Below are 17,389 nucleotides of genomic sequence, written 5' to 3' on the forward strand. Positions count from 1 at the left end.
CTGACTGATTACTCGGTGATATGGTTTCAGCGAGACCCCTACCGGGAGGGTGCACTTTAAAGGACTGGTGTGTACATTTCTAGCAATTTCCTCTATGTCGCGATGGGGACACAGCGAAGCGTCCTGAGCTGACTGATTACTCGGTGATATGGTTTCAGCGAGACCCCTACCGGGAGGGTGCACTTTAAAGGACTGGTGTGTACATTTCTAGCAATTTCCTCTATGTCGCGATGGGGACACAGCGAAGCGTCCTGAGCTGACTGATTACTCGGTGATATGGTGTCAGCGAGACCCCTACCGGGAGGGTGCACTTTAAAGGGCTCTTGTGTACATTTCTAGCAATTTCCTCTATGTCGCGATCGGGACACAGCGAAGTGTCCTGAGCTGACTTATTACGCGGTGATATGGTGTCAGCGAGACCCCTACCGGCAGGGTGCCCCTTAAAGGGCTTGTGTGTACGTTTCGAGCAATTTCCTGTATGTCGCGATGGGGACACAGCGAAGCATCCTGATTTGACTGATTACTGGGTGAAATGGTTTCAGCGAGACACCTACCGGGAGGGTGCACTTTAAAGGGCTTTTGTGTACATTTCTAGCAATTTCCTCTATGTCGCGATGGGGACACAGCGAAGTGTCCTGAGCTGACTGATTACTGGGTGATATGGTTTCAGCGAGGCACCTACCGGGAGTGTGCACTTTAAAGAGCTGGTGTGTACATTTCTAGCAATTTCCTCTATGTCGCGATGGGGACACAGCGAAGTGTCCTGAGCTGACTGATTACTCGGTTATATGGTTTCAGCGAGGCCCCTACCGGGAGGGTGCACTTTAAAGAGCTTGTGTGTACATTTCTAGCAATTTCCTCTATGTCGCGATGGGGACACAGCGAAGTGTCCTGAGCTGACTGATTACTGGGTGATATGGTTTCAGCGAGGCACCTACCGGGAGGGTGCACTTTAAAGAGCTGGTGTGTACATTTCTAGCAATTTCCTCTATGTCGCATTGGGAACACAGCGAAGTGTCCTGAGCTGACTGATTACTGGGTGATATGGTTTCAGCGAGGCACCTACCGGGAGGGTGCACTTTAAAGAGCTGGTGTGTACATTTCTAGCAATTTCCTCTATGTTGCGATGGGGACACAGCGAAGCATCCTGAGCTGACTGATTACTGGGTGATATGGTTTCAGCGAGACCCCTACCGGCAGGGTGCACTTTTAAGGGCTTGAGTGTACGTTTCTAGCAATTTCCTCTATGTCGCGATGGGGACACAGCGAAACGTCCTGAACTGACTGGTTGCTCGGTGATATGGTTTCAGCGAGACCCCTACCGGCAGGGTGCACTTTTAAGGGCTTGAGTGTACGTTTCTAGCAATTTCCTCTATGTCGCGATGGGCACACAGCGAAACGTCCTGAACTGACCGGTTGCTCGGTGATATGGTTTCAGCGAGACCCCTACCGGCAGGGTGCACTTTTAAGGGCTGGAGTGTAGGTTTCTAGCAATTTCCTCTATGTCGCGATGGGGACACAGCGAAGCATCCTGAGCTGACTGATTGCTGGGTGATATGGTTTCAGCGAGGCACCTACCAGCAGGGTGCACTTTAAAGGACTGGTGTGTACGTTTCTAGCAATTTCCTCTATGTCGCGATGGGGACACAGCGAAGCATCTTGAGCTGACTCATTACTGGGTGAAATGGTTTCAGCGAGACACCTACCAGCAGGGTGCACTTTAAAGGACTGGTGTGTACGTTTCTAGCAATTTCCTCTATGTCGCGATGGGGACACAGCGAAGCATCTTGAGCTGACTGATTACTGGGTGAAATGGTTTCAGCGAGACACCTACCAGCAGGGTGCACTTTAAAGGACTGGTGTCTACGTTTCTAGCAATTTCCTCTATGTCGCGATGGGGACACAGCGAAGCGTCCTGAGCTGACTTATTACGCGGTGATATGGTTTCAGCGAGACCCCTACTGGCAGGGTGCTTTTTAAATGACTGGTGTGTACGTTTCTAACAATTTCCTCTACGTCGCGATGGGGACACAGCTAAGCATCCTGAGCTGACTGATTACTGGGTGAAATGGTTTCAGCGAGACACCTACCAGCAGGGTGCACTTTAAAGGACTGGTGTGTACGTTTCTAGCAATTTCCTCTATGTCGCGATGGGGACACAGCTAAGCCTCCTGAGCTGACTGATTACTGGATGAAATGGTTTCAGCGAGACACCTACCAGCAGGGTGCACTTTAAAGGACTGGTGTGTACGTTTCTAGCAATTTCCTCTATGTCGCGATGGGGACACAGCGAAGCATCGTGAGCTGACTGATTACTGGATGAAATGGTTTCAGCGAGACACCTACCAGCAGGGTGCACTTTAAAGGACTGGTGTGTACGTTTCTAGCAATTTCCTCTATGTCGCGATGGGGACACAGCGAAGTGTCCTGAGCTGACTTATTACGCGGTGATATGGTGTCAGCGAGACCCCTACTGGCAGGGTGCTTTTTAAATGACTGGTGTGTACGTTTCTAACAATTTCCTCTACGTCGCGATGGGGACACAGCTAAGCATCCTGAGCTGACTGATTACTGGGTGAAATGGTTTCAGCGAGACACCTACCAGCAGGGTGCACTTTAAAGGACTGGTGTGTACGTTTCTAGCAATTTCCTCTATGTCGCGATGGGGACACAGCTAAGCCTCCTGAGCCGACTGATTACTGGATGAAATGGTTTCAGCGAGACACCTACCAGCAGGGTGCACTTTAAAGGACTGGTGTGTACGTTTCTAGCAATTTCCTCTATGTCGCGATGGGGACACAGCGAAGCATCGTGAGCTGACTGATTACTGGATGAAATGGTTTCAGCGAGACACCTACCAGCAGGGTGCACTTTAAAGGACTGGTGTGTACGTTTCTAGCAATTTCCTCTATGTCGCGATGGGGACACAGCGAAGCATCGTGAGCTGACTGATTACTGGATGAAATGGTTTCAGCGAGACACCTACCAGCAGGGTGCACTTTAAAGGACTGGTGTGTACGTTTCTAGCAATTTCCTCTATGTCGCGATGGGGACACAGCGAAGCATCGTGAGCTGACTGATTACTGGATGAAATGGTTTCAGCGAGACACCTACCAGCAGGGTGCACTTTAAAGGACTGGTGTGTACGTTTCGAGCAATTTCCTGTATGTCGCGATGGGGACACAGCGAAGTGTCCTGAGCTGACTCATTACGCGGTGATATGGTGTCAGCGAGACCCCTACCGGCAGGGTGCCCTTTAAAGAGCTTGTGTGTACGTTTCGAGCAATTTCCTGTATGTCGCGATGGGGACACAGCGAAGCATCCTGATTTGACTGATTACTGGGTGAAATGGTTTCAGCGAGACACCTACCGGGAGGGTGCACTTTAAAGGGCTTTTGTGTACATTTCTAGCAATTTCCTCTATGTCGCGATGGGGACACAGCGAAGTGTCCTGAGCTGACTGATTACTGGGTGATATGGTTTCAGCGAGGCACCTACCGGGAGGGTGCACTTTAAAGAGCTGGTGTGTACATTTCTAGCAATTTCCTCTATGTCGCGATGGGGACACAGCGAAGTGTCCTGAGCTGACTGATTACTGGGTGATATGGTTTCAGCGAGACCCCTACCGGGAGGGTGCACTTTAAAGAGCTGGTGTGTACATTTCTAGCAATTTCCTCTATGTCGCGATGGGGACACAGCGAAGCATCCTGAGCTGACTGATTACTGGGTGATATGGTTTCAGCGAGACCCCTACTGGCAGGGTGCTCTTTAAATGACTGGTGTGTACGTTTCTAGCAATTTCCTCTACGTCGCGATGGGGACACAGCTAAGCATCCTGAGCTGACTGATTACTGGGTGAAATGGTTTCAGCGAGACACCTACCAACAGGGTGCACTTTAAAGGGCTTGAGTGTACGTTTCTAGCAATTTCCTCTATGTCGCGATGGGGACACAGCGAAACGTCCTGAACTGACTGGTTGCTCGGTGATATGGTTTCAGCGAGACCCCTACCGGCAGGGTGCACTTTTAAGGGCTTGAGTGTACGTTTCTAGCAATTTCCTCTATGTCGCGATGGGGACACAGCGAAACGTCCTGAACTGACTGGTTGCTCGGTGATATGGTTTCAGCGAGACCCCTACCGGCAGGGTGCACTTTTAAGGGCTTGAGTGTACGTTTCTAGCAATTTCCTCTATGTCGCGATGGGGACACAGCGAAACGTCCTGAACTGACTGGTTGCTCGGTGATATGGTTTCAGCGAGACCCCTACCGGCAGGGTGCACTTTTAAGGGCTTGAGTGTACGTTTCTAGCAATTTCCTCTATGTCGCGATGGGGACACAGCGAAACGTCCTGAACTGACTGGTTGCTCGGTGATATGGTTTCAGCGAGACCCCTACCGGCAGGGTGCACTTTTAAGGGCTTGAGTGTACGTTTCTAGCAGTTTCCTCTATGTCGCGATGGGGACACAGCGAAACGTCCTGAACTGACTGGTTGCTCGGTGATATGGTTTCAGCGAGACCCCTACCGGCAGGGTGCACTTTTAAGGGCTTGAGTGTACGTTTCTAGCAATTTCCTCTATGTCGCGATGGGGACACAGCGAAACGTCCTGAACTGACTGGTTGCTCGGTGATATGGTTTCAGCGAGACCCCTACCGGCAGGGTGCACTTTTAAGGGCTTGAGTGTACGTTTCTAGCAATTTCCTCTATGTCGCGATGGGGACACAGCGAAACGTCCTGAACTGACTGGTTGCTCGGTGATATGGTTTCAGCGAGACCCCTACCGGCAGGGTGCACTTTTAAGGGCTTGAGTGTACGTTTCTAGCAATTTCCTCTATGTCGCGATGGGGACACAGCGAAACGTCCTGAACTGACTGGTTGCTCGGTGATATGGTTTCAGCGAGACCCCTACCGGCAGGGTGCACTTTTAAGGGCTTGAGTGTACGTTTCTAGCAATTTCCTCTATGTCGCGATGGGGACACAGCGAAACGTCCTGAACTGACTGCTTACTCGGTGATATGGTTTCAGCGAGACACCTACGGGCAGGGTGCACTCTAAAGGGCTGGTGTGTACGTTTCTAGCAATTTCCTGTATGTCGCAATAGGGACACAGCGAAGCGTCCTGAGCTGACTGCTTATTTGGTGATATGGTTTCAGCGAGACACCTACGGGCAGGGTGCACTTTAAAGGGCTTGTGTGTACGCTTCTAGCAATTTCCTCTATGTCACGATGGGGACACAGCGAAGCGTCTTGAACTGACTGATTCTCGGTGATATGGTTTTAGCGACACCTCTACCGGCAGGGTGCACTTATATTGCAGGGTGCACTTGTTATATTTGTGGAACCATATCACAAAGTAATCAGTCAGCTTAGGACGCTTCGCTGTGTTCCCTGCGCGACACAGACGAAATTGCTAAAAATGTGTACACCAGCCCTTTAACGTGAACCCTGACGGTAGTTGTGTTGGTGGAACCATATCACCAAGTAATCAGTCAGCTTAGGAGGCTTCGCTGTGTTCCCAGCGCGACATAGACGAAACTCCTAAAAATGTGCACGCCAGCCCTTTAACGTGCCCCCTGAGGGTAGTTGTGTTGGTGCAACCATATCACCAAGTAATTAGTCAGCTTAGGAGGCTTCGCTGTGTTCCCAGCGCGACATAGACGAAACTCCTGAAAATGTGCCCACCAGCCCTTTAACGTGCACCCTGACCGTAGTTGTATTGGTGGAACCATATCACAAAGTAATCAGTCAGCTTAGGACGCTTCGCTGTGTTCCCAGCGCAACGTAGACGAAATTCTAAATACGTACACACCAGCCCTTTAACGTGCACCCTAATCGTAGCTGTGTAGGTGGAACTATATCACCAAGTAATCAGTCGGCTCAGGACGCCTCACCGTGTTCCCAGCGCGACATAGACGAAATTGCTAAAAACGTGCACACAACCCCTTTAAACTGCGCCATGCTTATATGTGAACTTTTCAGATGGCTGCGCTGAAAGCATAACAAAGTGGTCCTTGCCGCGGCCTAGTGAGATGCAAAACCTCATGAGTGCACTCACAGGAGACCCCGTGAGGGTAAAACTTCATGAGTGCACTCACGGATGGCGTCGTCGCGGGCATGTCCGCACTCACCCTCACCTAAAAGGCGCGATGTGAGGGGAGGGGCAGTCATGAGGGCCCTCATGAGTGAGTTTGCCCAGCTTTGCTCTGTGTGCTTAGTACCAGACCTGTACGCTATTGTGAAGTCATACTCTTGAAGCTTAAGAACCCATCTTCCTAGTCGACCGATAGGGCTCTTGAGGCGAGCCAACCAGCATAAAGGGTGGTGATCGATGACTACACGAAATGGACGACCATAGAGGTATGGCCTGAATTTCGATATCACTCGTGTGACAGCAAGGCATTCTTTTTCAGTGATGGATAATTGCGCTCTGGTGATGGGAGAGACCGACTAGCGTAGGCGATTACGGAAGCTTTTCTGTTCCAAGATTGTAGCATAGGACTGCACCAAGACCATGTCCACTAGCATCTGTATGAATTTCTGTTGGCTCATCTTCCGAAAGTGGCCGAGGACTGGAGGCGCAGTCATGGCATACTTTAATTCCATAAAGGCCTCTTCGAGCTCAGCATCCCAGGCAAAGGACTTGTGCTTGCGGAGCATTTCCTGCATAGGAGCTGCAATGTGCACATATCCTTTGATGAAGCGACGTAAGTAGGAACAATGGCCCGAGAACCAACAAAGCTCTTTGGTGTATTTCGGACGAGGAAAGTTCTGACTGCCCTTGTTTTGTCAGGATCAGGGTGAATGCCTTTTCTGTCGACGAGGTGTCCAAGAACAAGGAGCTTCTTACTGGCAAACTCACACTTTTTCGCGTTCGGTTGTAGACCTGCTGAGCGCGGAAATATCACTGAGGTGGTGAATATGTTCCTGTATGATGCGAGAAAAACGAGCACGTCATCCAAGTAGCATAAGAAAAAGGTCCAGCGGAAAACTTTTGGAGTAGCGTCTCGATCATACGTTCAAAGGTTGCAAGCGCGTTAGACAGCCCGAAGGGCATTACACGGAATTCATACAGGCCCTCTGGTGTAACGAGCACTGTTTTTTCTCTGTCGGGCTCGTCTACGGCTATATGTCAGTAGCCGGAACGGAGATCTATAGAAGAAAAATAACACGCTCCATGAAGGCAGTCTAAAGTGTCATCGATCCTAGGGGGAGGGTACTGATCTCTTACAGTGACACTATTCAGTTTCCGATAATCGAAGCACAAACGCCAGTTGCCATCTTTCTTTTTGACCAAAACAATGGGTGACGACCCCTCCTGACTCCAGGACTCGAGGACTCCTGAATAATTCCTTTAGAGAGTATGTGGGTGACATGATCACGAATTACTTTCCGCTCAGCGTGAGGAACACAGCAAGATCGACTGCGCGTAGGGTTTTCAGTGGTGTGACGTGGTCGAGTCGGTGTGGTCTGAAGCCCAGTTCCCACATATAGCGCTTCCCTACATTGCGCTGGAAAATTAGAAAAATTGGAAAAAACCTTTCTCGCATTGCTACGAAGCGCTATAAAATCGCTCTTGCCGATGTAGAGCCCGGTCAACTTTTCTAGCGATATATTTAGAGGGGAGTTCGTGTTAACCAAACGTGAGCATCTTCGAGCAGTGACGTCGCGGAAGCTGCTGTTTATTTTGCTTCCGATCACTCGAAGGCGCAAAGGCGACGACGACGTGAAAATGGCCACGAGTTTCATCTGCCCGTGCATCTTCCAATTCATGGCCGTTTGGTTACTATAGTTCGTTATCGCGATCAAAGCGTCGATGGGGTCACCCGCATTCATCCTACGGATATCCGGCGCGTACAGTAAACAATCACGGTAGTACCGGTGCATGGCATGACGTCGCAACGAGATATCCCGTGACTGCAGCAGGATAGCGCTCTGTGCACGGTAGTATATGAGAACAGCAACCGCAAAAACAGCTCAAGATTTTGAGCGCTATTTTATAGCGCTGTAAACACAAAACTTAAAACGGTACAAAAATGCATACATTTGTGTTACCTAAGCATGCTAATGATATTGTTTGGACGATGTGACCTCGTGCATGTGCCAGAAATCATGACAAATGTCACTCCTGCACTAGATTTTCACCCCTAGATAAGACTGTGTGAATTTCGGTGTGATTCCCAAAGTTTTCTTTCAAATGATAAAATTCTTGTTGTATTATTTCTGTGGAGGCCTTGTGTTTGCTGTATTTCGTCAATGTGGTATCATACGTTGGCGGCGGTTCCGAGGGTAGGACCATCTTACCACACTATACAACTGGGGAACTATAGGAAGAAAAATCGTGATGCTCAATATCCCATTCAATTCTCATAGATAGAGGAGGCAGTACTGCAGGCCTGTTAATAAACAGTTGTCTCAAGCGTGTGCTTTTAACATAAGTCGGTGCTAGGTGCTGCGGATAACTCCTTACTCTTAGTGCATATGCCACCCCGAGATAAAATCGCCTGCTATTTAAGCAGTTGCTATTTAAGGAATGTTCATGTGATTCTATATACAAACTCTGGTTTGGAGAGATTCGGAATGCACCGCGCATAAGCCTGAGCCCCTGGTGTTGTACAGGGTCTGATGCTCTAAACACGGATTTTAACCAGGCAGCACGCAATACTGTACCCATATTGTCTGGACATTGGTGATACCGGTCCAATATAGGATCATTTTCGCCAGGATTTCCCTCATATTGGTTGAAACGTTTGCTAGTTCCAACCATTATGGGGAAAATGTCGGCAATATGGGCCCCATATTGCCAAGTTTGAGCCAATATAGGGAAAATGCCGACAAGGGCCCACGTGTTGCCTGTGTGCACCACATATTGACTGAAAATGCAGAAAATGTGGCGTACCCGTATTGGCAATACTACCAAGTGTCCAATCAATACGGCAAGATTGAATTCAACGTTGAAGCGTGTGAAATGCCGTTATGTCGTCCAATATGTCGTTACATCCAACAATTAACTTCCCACAGATGATACACATCGTTCAAAAGAGTCAACATATCTGGCAATCCCACTGCAGTAAGCACTGCAACTCAACGAGTCAACTTTCCACTTACTGCACCTCTGCCCGCCGCTAGCGCCACCCCGGCGCGCCGATATCCCGCACGCGTTCCGTTTTCTGGTCGGTGCCGTGGGGGGAGCGGGAAGCTCAAAGTGGTTTCGCGCACTTCTGCCAGTCTTGGCCTCGCGTGTATTGAAATCATGGCATCAGAGACTGGATCTCCGTTTTTGAAGCGTGTGTCGTTGTTCTCTGTTGATAAGAAATCAAATGCATTTAAAACGAGCGCGTGTGGCGTTACTGTGGCACCTAAGTTTTGCAAGACGGTGACTAGAAGCGGAACATTAGCTGTGATTTCTTCTGCGTGGAGTGCCTGACAAACGCAAAAGAGAAGGGTGGAGACAAGCCCTTCGATTAGTGAGTATGTTGGTACACCGTTGCTGAATAAATGCAACACATTGGCAAAAGGGGACGTGTTGAAAACGCTCGAGCTTTGTGGCTCTGATACTGCCATTATCATTGTTGTTGTTTTCATTCATTCGTGATGGTATTAGGTTGATCCACATGGGCACCGCGAAGGGGGGAAAGGGGACCGTTGCCCCTCCTCCTCACGCTGGTCGGGTTGATTTTTGTGCATGACAACTATCCCCTCTAAAAATTCTCTCTGAGGGTACAACGCGTGTGCAACCATGTTACTGCGCACGTATTGCGGGCTTTCACGGCTTGTTCTAGTAAACATGTGATCGAAGTAGATCTATTGTTTGTGATAAATGTGTTACGGTTAGTCCTTTTTTTTTTTCAAATAAAAGTGGAGCCTTTTTAGGATGTGGCTTCGACTATAGTCTAGGCAGTGTACACCTCGCAGGCCACCAGCGTTTGCGTACGCTTGTGGACGACTGACGCGTTTACGCCCTCGCCCGCCGACGCCGGAGGCAAAACCGGCTCTACGCCGCCGCCGGTCAAAATGGCATCGGCGCACAGGTCCACTTGCTGCAAATGGCCACCATCTTGCTTCGCGATGCCAATCGGTCGAACCAACTGAGAGCGTGGTCGTTTGAGCGAAGTCACGCGTCCTACAACTAATGCGCATGCGCGGCACTCGGATCGGACGTTTCATTCGGGCTAAAATGTCGCTGGTTTCTCTAACGACAACGGAAGCGGCAGGTCAAATAAAAAACACAATGTTTGATAGGAAAAGATGTCTCTTCTGTAATGTTAGGTGCTTTCAAGTTACTGCAGGCAGCGTAAGTTGTTGTGGCGTATGTCCCGTAACCGTCGCGAAAGTGCTTCGCTCTGTTGTACTCCATGAGTGGGTTGGAAGTTGCTGAGTCATATATAGTAGTGCAATCCCCAAGAAGGTTTGTGAGGGATGTTGATGACCACACAAGGGATGTGTTTGGCCAAGCTTGCGCTTGTCCCATTCTACAGTTGGCAATACGATGTTTTTGGACAGTCCGATTCTTTACAACACAGGCGCGGCACCTGTCATTTGTTTTTAGAACGCGGCAGTGTTGTTGTTTTTTTTTTAACTTGATGCAACGTCGACATAATATCGACAGAAAAAAAGGACGACAGAAGTATTAATACCCTTAATAGCAGATATTATACCGGATAATGCTTTATTATTACCCAGATTCATTGCTGACGTTACCAGAAAAAAATGGCGCACTACGGACAATGTGGGCTTGCCAATATATGCAGCCAATATTGGGGCAATATTGGTGTGCTCCCTGTACAACAGTTTGTCACCACTAACCAACGCAGGGTAAGCTGTAGAAGTGCAAAGCCAAATTGAAGCGCCACTACAGTCTATGAAGGTTGGGACAAATATTTTTGTTTAGTTAGCTGTATTAGCTAATTTATTACATTTATATTAATTTGTACATTAATATAACATATTACAAAACATATAACATAATTAACGTAAAATAAATTTACACATTAGCTTTATTTATTTTTTGCTCGGGGACCACGCGGGCCGCACGGCAATCTCATGCGCGTCGAATGCGGCCCAAGGATCGCCGCTACGGCTCCCCTGATCTAGATGAAGTGCGTTGCGTAGGACGTTAGTTTAAGTCTGCAGAGTTGAAATGTTCTCTTTCCTTTGCAACAAAAGGAAAGAAAGAAGGGAGAAAAGAAAGACGCTATTTTTTTCTGAATGCGCCTCGCGTTACCTACGTAAATCAGACACACTGTGAATGCTAGGCTCACACGCCCTGAGCAACAACTACAACATCGCAGAGAAAGTATACGTACGAGGCAACGGTCGTTTTCCTTCTCGATTTCGTAGCATGAACGCGCACTGGTGGGATCGCACCTGCGGGAGCAGGTAAGCAGGGATCCATCGTGCTGCAAACCACAAAACTGTGTTACGAACAATCGGGCATACTTGCTCTCCGTACACGATAACACGCAGTCAGAATCGCAACCAATTTATGCCGTTGCAGCTTCCCATACAGAACATTTTATCCCCACTATATGTTGTTTCTGCATGTGATGTAGGAGTGACAAAAAACTTATTTTACAGCGACATCTGTTACATGCTCACTGCTGTGCTAAGCGACCTATCTCACCAGCCAGCCGCATCCAAAAGCCACTGTGTAAACATCCCGGATGTGTAGACCCCGAGCATGAACGCTTGCTCAATGTCGTTCTGCGCTATCTCATACCCGGCCGAAAAACGGCTCGTAACAGTACGAACTGTGCCGAGCGAGCCCCAGCAGAAATGCGGGACACGCGTACAAGAAATATTGAGCCTGCAATTGCGCAAGTAACGAGTAAGATATGCGACATGGATCGTGCATAGATTTAGTCTTTGCAAACGACAATCTCAACCTCGTGCACGCCCTATGAGCAACGAACCATTTCAGTCGCCATAGAGCCCTCGTCATCACTTTTTAATGCCGGAACCATCAATAAGGATACACTACGGACTCTAAAAAGTCTATGAGTACTTCCTAAAGACACTAACAAACGATCATACACAGGAATGTATCCAAAGAAAATACAAATTAAGGTAATGTAGCCGCAGCTGTGGTGTGCGGGAAAAAGAAAAATTTCTGCACGCTCTTTTCATGTATGCTAGCATACGTACAGCACCAACCACTGCATTCCTAGGGTTCCTCATTACTAGCTCCCTCTGCACAGGGAGCTAGTATTCGGGCATTCAATCGAACTTCTGATGTTTTCGGGAGGACCTCTATATTCGCGGTTGGGAAATCCCCGATCTCGAAATTCACGGGGTATAAGGAAAAATTACAGGTCCAGAGGTGAGGTCCGGTGATGCCCCGACGGTACGCACGAATAACATGAAGGAGCGCATCGGGGAAACCCTGTTCTTGTCACCCCTCCCACACACATACACACTTTGCGTTCGCTGTCGGTCAGAAACACGCTGCGCCCCCCCCCCCCGCAAAATGGAAAGGTCCGCGTGTATGCTTGGACGAGCCGTTTCTAATAAACGCACCTATGGCTGCCATTTTTGTATTTGCCACGCTTCTCAACGCGGAACCATGATGGAAAGTAACTAATCTGAGGTTAGACAAACACACGTCGAAAAATCCCGCCGCTGTCTGGCTTTTTCAACGACAGCCTTATTTGAACAGAACCATGCACCGTATTGCTCTCAGATTGGTAAGGTTAGGTTAGTCTTGCTTTTGCCTCCCGCTGCCGCGAAGAAGTTCCGACGCCCCAGAGTGCGGACGCATTGAATTCGCAAACTGGCGGCGCTCTGCTCAGTACTTCGCTTTGGCATTTCTATTTCCCTTTGTACACCCGAAGTAGACCGTTCCAGCCATTGCGAGCTCAATTAAGCCTGGGAAAAACAAGCAATTCCCGAATATTTGTGCTCAGTTTCGACTCCACCACAGCAGCAATAACAAGAAAGAAGAAGCTCCTGGTGTTTCAGACTTCAGACAGTAGGACAGATCATTCGCGCTGAACAAGTTTCCTCAACTAAACCCCACAAAAAATGTGGACGCAAATCGCCGACGCCGGAGAAGGAGCTTTCCACCAAATCATCCCGAAACGATGCACCTGCGAGCGGCCCCGAGGCGAGCAAGTTTGCCAAGCAGCGGATCTAGGTGCTTGCGCGCAGCCCAAACCTTACGTACGAGCCCCCGCGGTCTCTGCATCCACGACGAAGAAATGAGATACGGAACACGGAGAAAAAGGTAACCGGAAGAGCGCCCTTTCCTATGGAGATAAACCGGTGATGGCGCCACAAAGCAGGGAATGGTAGCAGGCCACAAAACCACTATTTATATTCGCACGGATCTGGAAAACTACTCCAAGTTTATCGAATTTATTTATTGGAATCGTTTTCTTCTGTTTTTATTTTTTACTGTTGTTGTAGGGAATGACACATGTTGGCATAGATATTGCCGCCGTGGGTGCCGTGAGAAACGATTTTGTTGCATCTCCCATAGACTGTCATGTATTGGAAATCTTACAAACTTTAATTCACCAAGGATCAATGGTTCGTTTCAGGCCTTCAAAAATGTGTCATTCCCTAGTTGAGCTTGAGAGTTTTATGTCTGTATCTGTTTTGTGTAGAAATTTAGCGTGGTTTGCGAGATCCCTGACAATAAAAGTTCCTGATAGACTTTCTTAAAAAGTGATTTCGCCTAAATGATGAAAACAAAATTTAGCACAGCAAGAATCTCATTGTGCCGAAACTGTCGGAAGGGAAAATTCGTCAGAGCGGATCCTAACGGAACCATCACGTGAATAGGCCTATCGGACATTTCCACTAGACTAGTGGTTTGATGGTCTGATGGGACTATTATGCCCTGATGGTCTAATGGCATGGTGAGAGATTCACAACACGAAAAGAACGGTCTTAATAGAAATCGGTACTTTTCCCTTCCAGCCCTTTTTCTAACTTCTGTCACCGCATATTTTATTTCCTCTTGCTTCTCTTATTCTTTTTTTTTTGTAATCGTCAATATACGCGGCGGTTTGAGAACGATACGATACAAGCTCACCAGCGAGGTCACTTACAAAAGCAAAGATACATAAATTGGTTCCAATCCGAGTTTCGTTGAACGCGAGAGTCCTGTTTCCTGCCTCAGTCAAATAGAAGAGAGTAGCTTCTAAATTTCTTTCATTCGCTCACGGAAGCTATATTGAAATGAGGAATTGCTCGGGGTATTAACTCAAGACTTGACACAACGTCTGTGTCTTTTACTGTGTTTGGTCTCAGACGTTCTGTAGTTCCATCGAAAATCGAACTTCCGCAGTGTAATGGCGCGTTTTTTCTCTCTCTGGCAACATCTGCTCTATTCTGTCAGGGAATTGGAGAACTCTGAGTATTTTTGAAGCTGCCGACACTCGAGATCCGGCGGATATACCACCAGGGACGTCCATTTATGAAGCTCCCAATCGTTTTATGGATGCTTATTTTAACGAAGAATGCAACCTGGCCTGTTGTAGTCCCCGTGCGTTACGCGATGCTCGATCATCTATACACGCTTGCGCGGTGCCACTTCCAGTTTCTGAGCACGAATCCAACACTTTTTTGGTGTCATATGTCACGAACCATATTCAACTAAATCCTAAAGCAACAATGCAATATTCCAAAACTCAATGAATCAGACGGCTGAACCATTAGCAGCCTCACGGTTGGCAGTCTATGGGTCCGACAAGACAGTGCGTGCTGCCATATTGAATACTGTAAGAAAATCGGCTAGTTTCTTATCCATTTCTTAAAATTGCCTATAATTTCTTATAATTATAATATTATAATTCATTTCTTATAATTCTTTTATGTAATTTCGTAGTCTTGTTCTTTACTGTTCCTTTTCATTTACGGTCTTAGCCATTTTAAGCTGTTTCACATCTGTCATGTCCGATTGTGGTCTACTGATCTACTATGAAGCGTCATCTGTTGGACCGCCAAGCCTGGCTGACGGAGCATTGGGTTATCTTGTTGGCCCACTAAGCCCACCTGATGAACTGTTAGGCACCCTTTGTCGGACCGCGAGGGACCTCTTGTACTGTCAGGCCTTATTGTGGGTCATTAAGCCCAAGTGAAGGAGTGTAGGACATCATTTGTGGGACAGCTAGGAGCCTTTATGGACAACTAGGAGCTGCTAATGGGCAGTCAAGTCTGCTTGATGGTCCATCAAAATATTCTGATAGACCATTAAAACTCCTAATTGATTTTGCGATCGGATCGGACGGATAGTAACATCGCTTTTAACGCCGACTCCGGGTCTGAAAATGCTCCCTATCTCATCATTACGCGAGGCATGCTCTACTAATGTGGAACCCTAGGCGTGCACTCTAATATGAAGCACAGCACACTAGTATTGACAATGGTTGGACCTATTATGGAGTCCAAAACAGACAAGATTCTCTCTCATGGCACAATGTACGTGAAGAGTCATACTTACCCTGATTATCTCATCGTATTTTGAGCAGGAAAAATCTCCCATACATCGCCAGTCGAATAATGCACTTGTTGCTGCAAGAAATGTTTCACTTAATACATATTGAAGAGAACAGTCACCATTTTTATGTGAGAGCACTTTGTAAGAATTTGATACTCCCACCGTTAAGTGGGGATGTTCGTACTCCGAGTTTCGTACGCGAGCAAGCTCTTCCCGTCCCAGCTTTTGGCGGGTGCGCAGAAAAGGGGTATCGTGCCTCTGCACGTGACCTCTTCCCTTCTATCCACGGAACATGAAGGAAAGGGACGCAGGACGTGCGGCGGCAGCAGAGCAAGGAGAGAACAAAAACACCGAAAGAGGAAAATGGCAGCAGAGTGAGCGTGATCAAGCGTCGAAGTACCGTTTAATAACTTCTTCAGCAGCACGATACGCGGAGCGCCCGATATGGAATAAAATTGCAACTACTAAAAGGGACGGTCGCATCTAGGGCTGTGGAACTATTACCATCATGCTCACCCCCCGACACCCTATTTTGCCAATTTTCTGTCCCGATAACTGATTAGTTATTTCATAAATAGATTCTAAAGCTAAAGTTAGGTTCTAGATTCTACGGCCGCAAGCGTTTCAGCAACAATGGCATCGCTATGACATGGTTTGGACCATGACGCGACGGACGAATCAGAGGGCAGTAGTCCCGCGAGCTTCTCCGTTGACCATTGTATCCGAGACCGTCTGCATCGACTTCGTCACCTACGTCCATATTTCAAGTGTTTTGCTGTGACGCTTCTTCCCAAAGGAGATTGTATCAGGACGACGAGTAACAGGAAAGCGCTAAGGTTGCCCGAATTTGTCCAAGTCGGAACTCACCGTTGGGGGGACAATGACACCAAACGAAAACGGGAGGTGGAAATCACAGCAGTTATCCTACGGTGAAAAAAGAGCGTCGCGTTCCGCACGTCTGTTCCTCACATTTCGGTGACGATGCTTATTTGCAGAGGGACATTATGCAAGTTCGCCTCGACTTTGCTCCAAAACGAAGGCAGCTAAGGCTTACACTGCTAAAACATAATTTCACCACATAGCACGGCTTTGGCTGGAACGCAACAAAAGTAAGTATATAGTGATATCGTTAGCAGTAGCCCGTCGTGGTTCTCTCCAAATAGAATTATCCATCAGTTTTAGTGACTGACAAAAGTGCGGGCCAGCGGAACATCGAAGTGAAAAAACAAAGCGAGACTGAATAGACGTCGCCTCCTCTCTCGGTGGCCCTTGTAACGCCCTTAAGTTTGTATCTGTAGGGATGTTCAGAACATGTTACAAGGTACAGGATTTCGTCCCCATCGCTCTTTGCTGGCGCCTATTGAAGATGAACAGTCCCTCACATAGGCGCCTGTAAAGTTTCTGCTTCGAGTGCTTCTTTCGAATAAAGCTTAGCGGTGTAAACACCCACCATATCACATGTATCACTTTCTCAATATAAAATTCTGTATTTCAATAACAGTGTAAGCCAAAGCAGCATGACGGAGCCTGCTTCAAGTGAGTTCAGCATCATCTCTCTAGCATTGGTAGTATGTAAGTACCGGCAGTTGTCTGCAACCTGGGTATTAGCATTGGTAAATTCCCTAGCAGTGTTGCAGAATGGGTCTGTCCATTCAATTCCAATTCTACTCCGAGAAGTGGTCGCGAGTCGAAATTCCATTCCTTTTAATTCCTCGGAATGAAGACGTGAGGCTCATTCTCATTCCACCCAAGAACAGGACATTCCCATTCCCACTCCCGAGCTAATGTGGTGCACTATAAGTTATTAATTGGTGCACTGATCAGTGCAAAAGAAAACGAAAATAAACATGTAACTGGATACTAGATATCCCACCAACAGGCAACGCACAACAATCTTGATTAATTTTATGTTCCTTGGTTTCCAACATTAACGTCTTAAGACAAGAGCCAGCTC

At 47.8% G+C, this 17,389-nt stretch overlaps 1 long non-coding RNA gene across 1 annotated transcript in view; it reads right to left on the bottom strand.

The window, feature by feature from the left end:
- LOC135368054 (uncharacterized) overlaps positions 1 to 17,389 on the bottom strand; it is a 63,167-nt gene that overhangs the window by 17,497 nt on the left and 28,281 nt on the right. Inside the window, exons 2-3 of the long non-coding RNA XR_010414649.1 lie at positions 15,439 to 15,509; positions 11,300 to 11,392 (exon numbers count right to left, since the gene is read on the bottom strand). This is a non-coding gene — a long non-coding RNA (uncharacterized LOC135368054). The remainder of the gene's footprint in view (positions 1 to 11,299; positions 11,393 to 15,438; positions 15,510 to 17,389) is intronic.

This window comes from Ornithodoros turicata, chromosome 9, assembly GCF_037126465.1.
Source record: "Ornithodoros turicata isolate Travis chromosome 9, ASM3712646v1, whole genome shotgun sequence".
NCBI lineage: Eukaryota > Metazoa > Arthropoda > Arachnida > Ixodida > Argasidae > Ornithodoros > Ornithodoros turicata.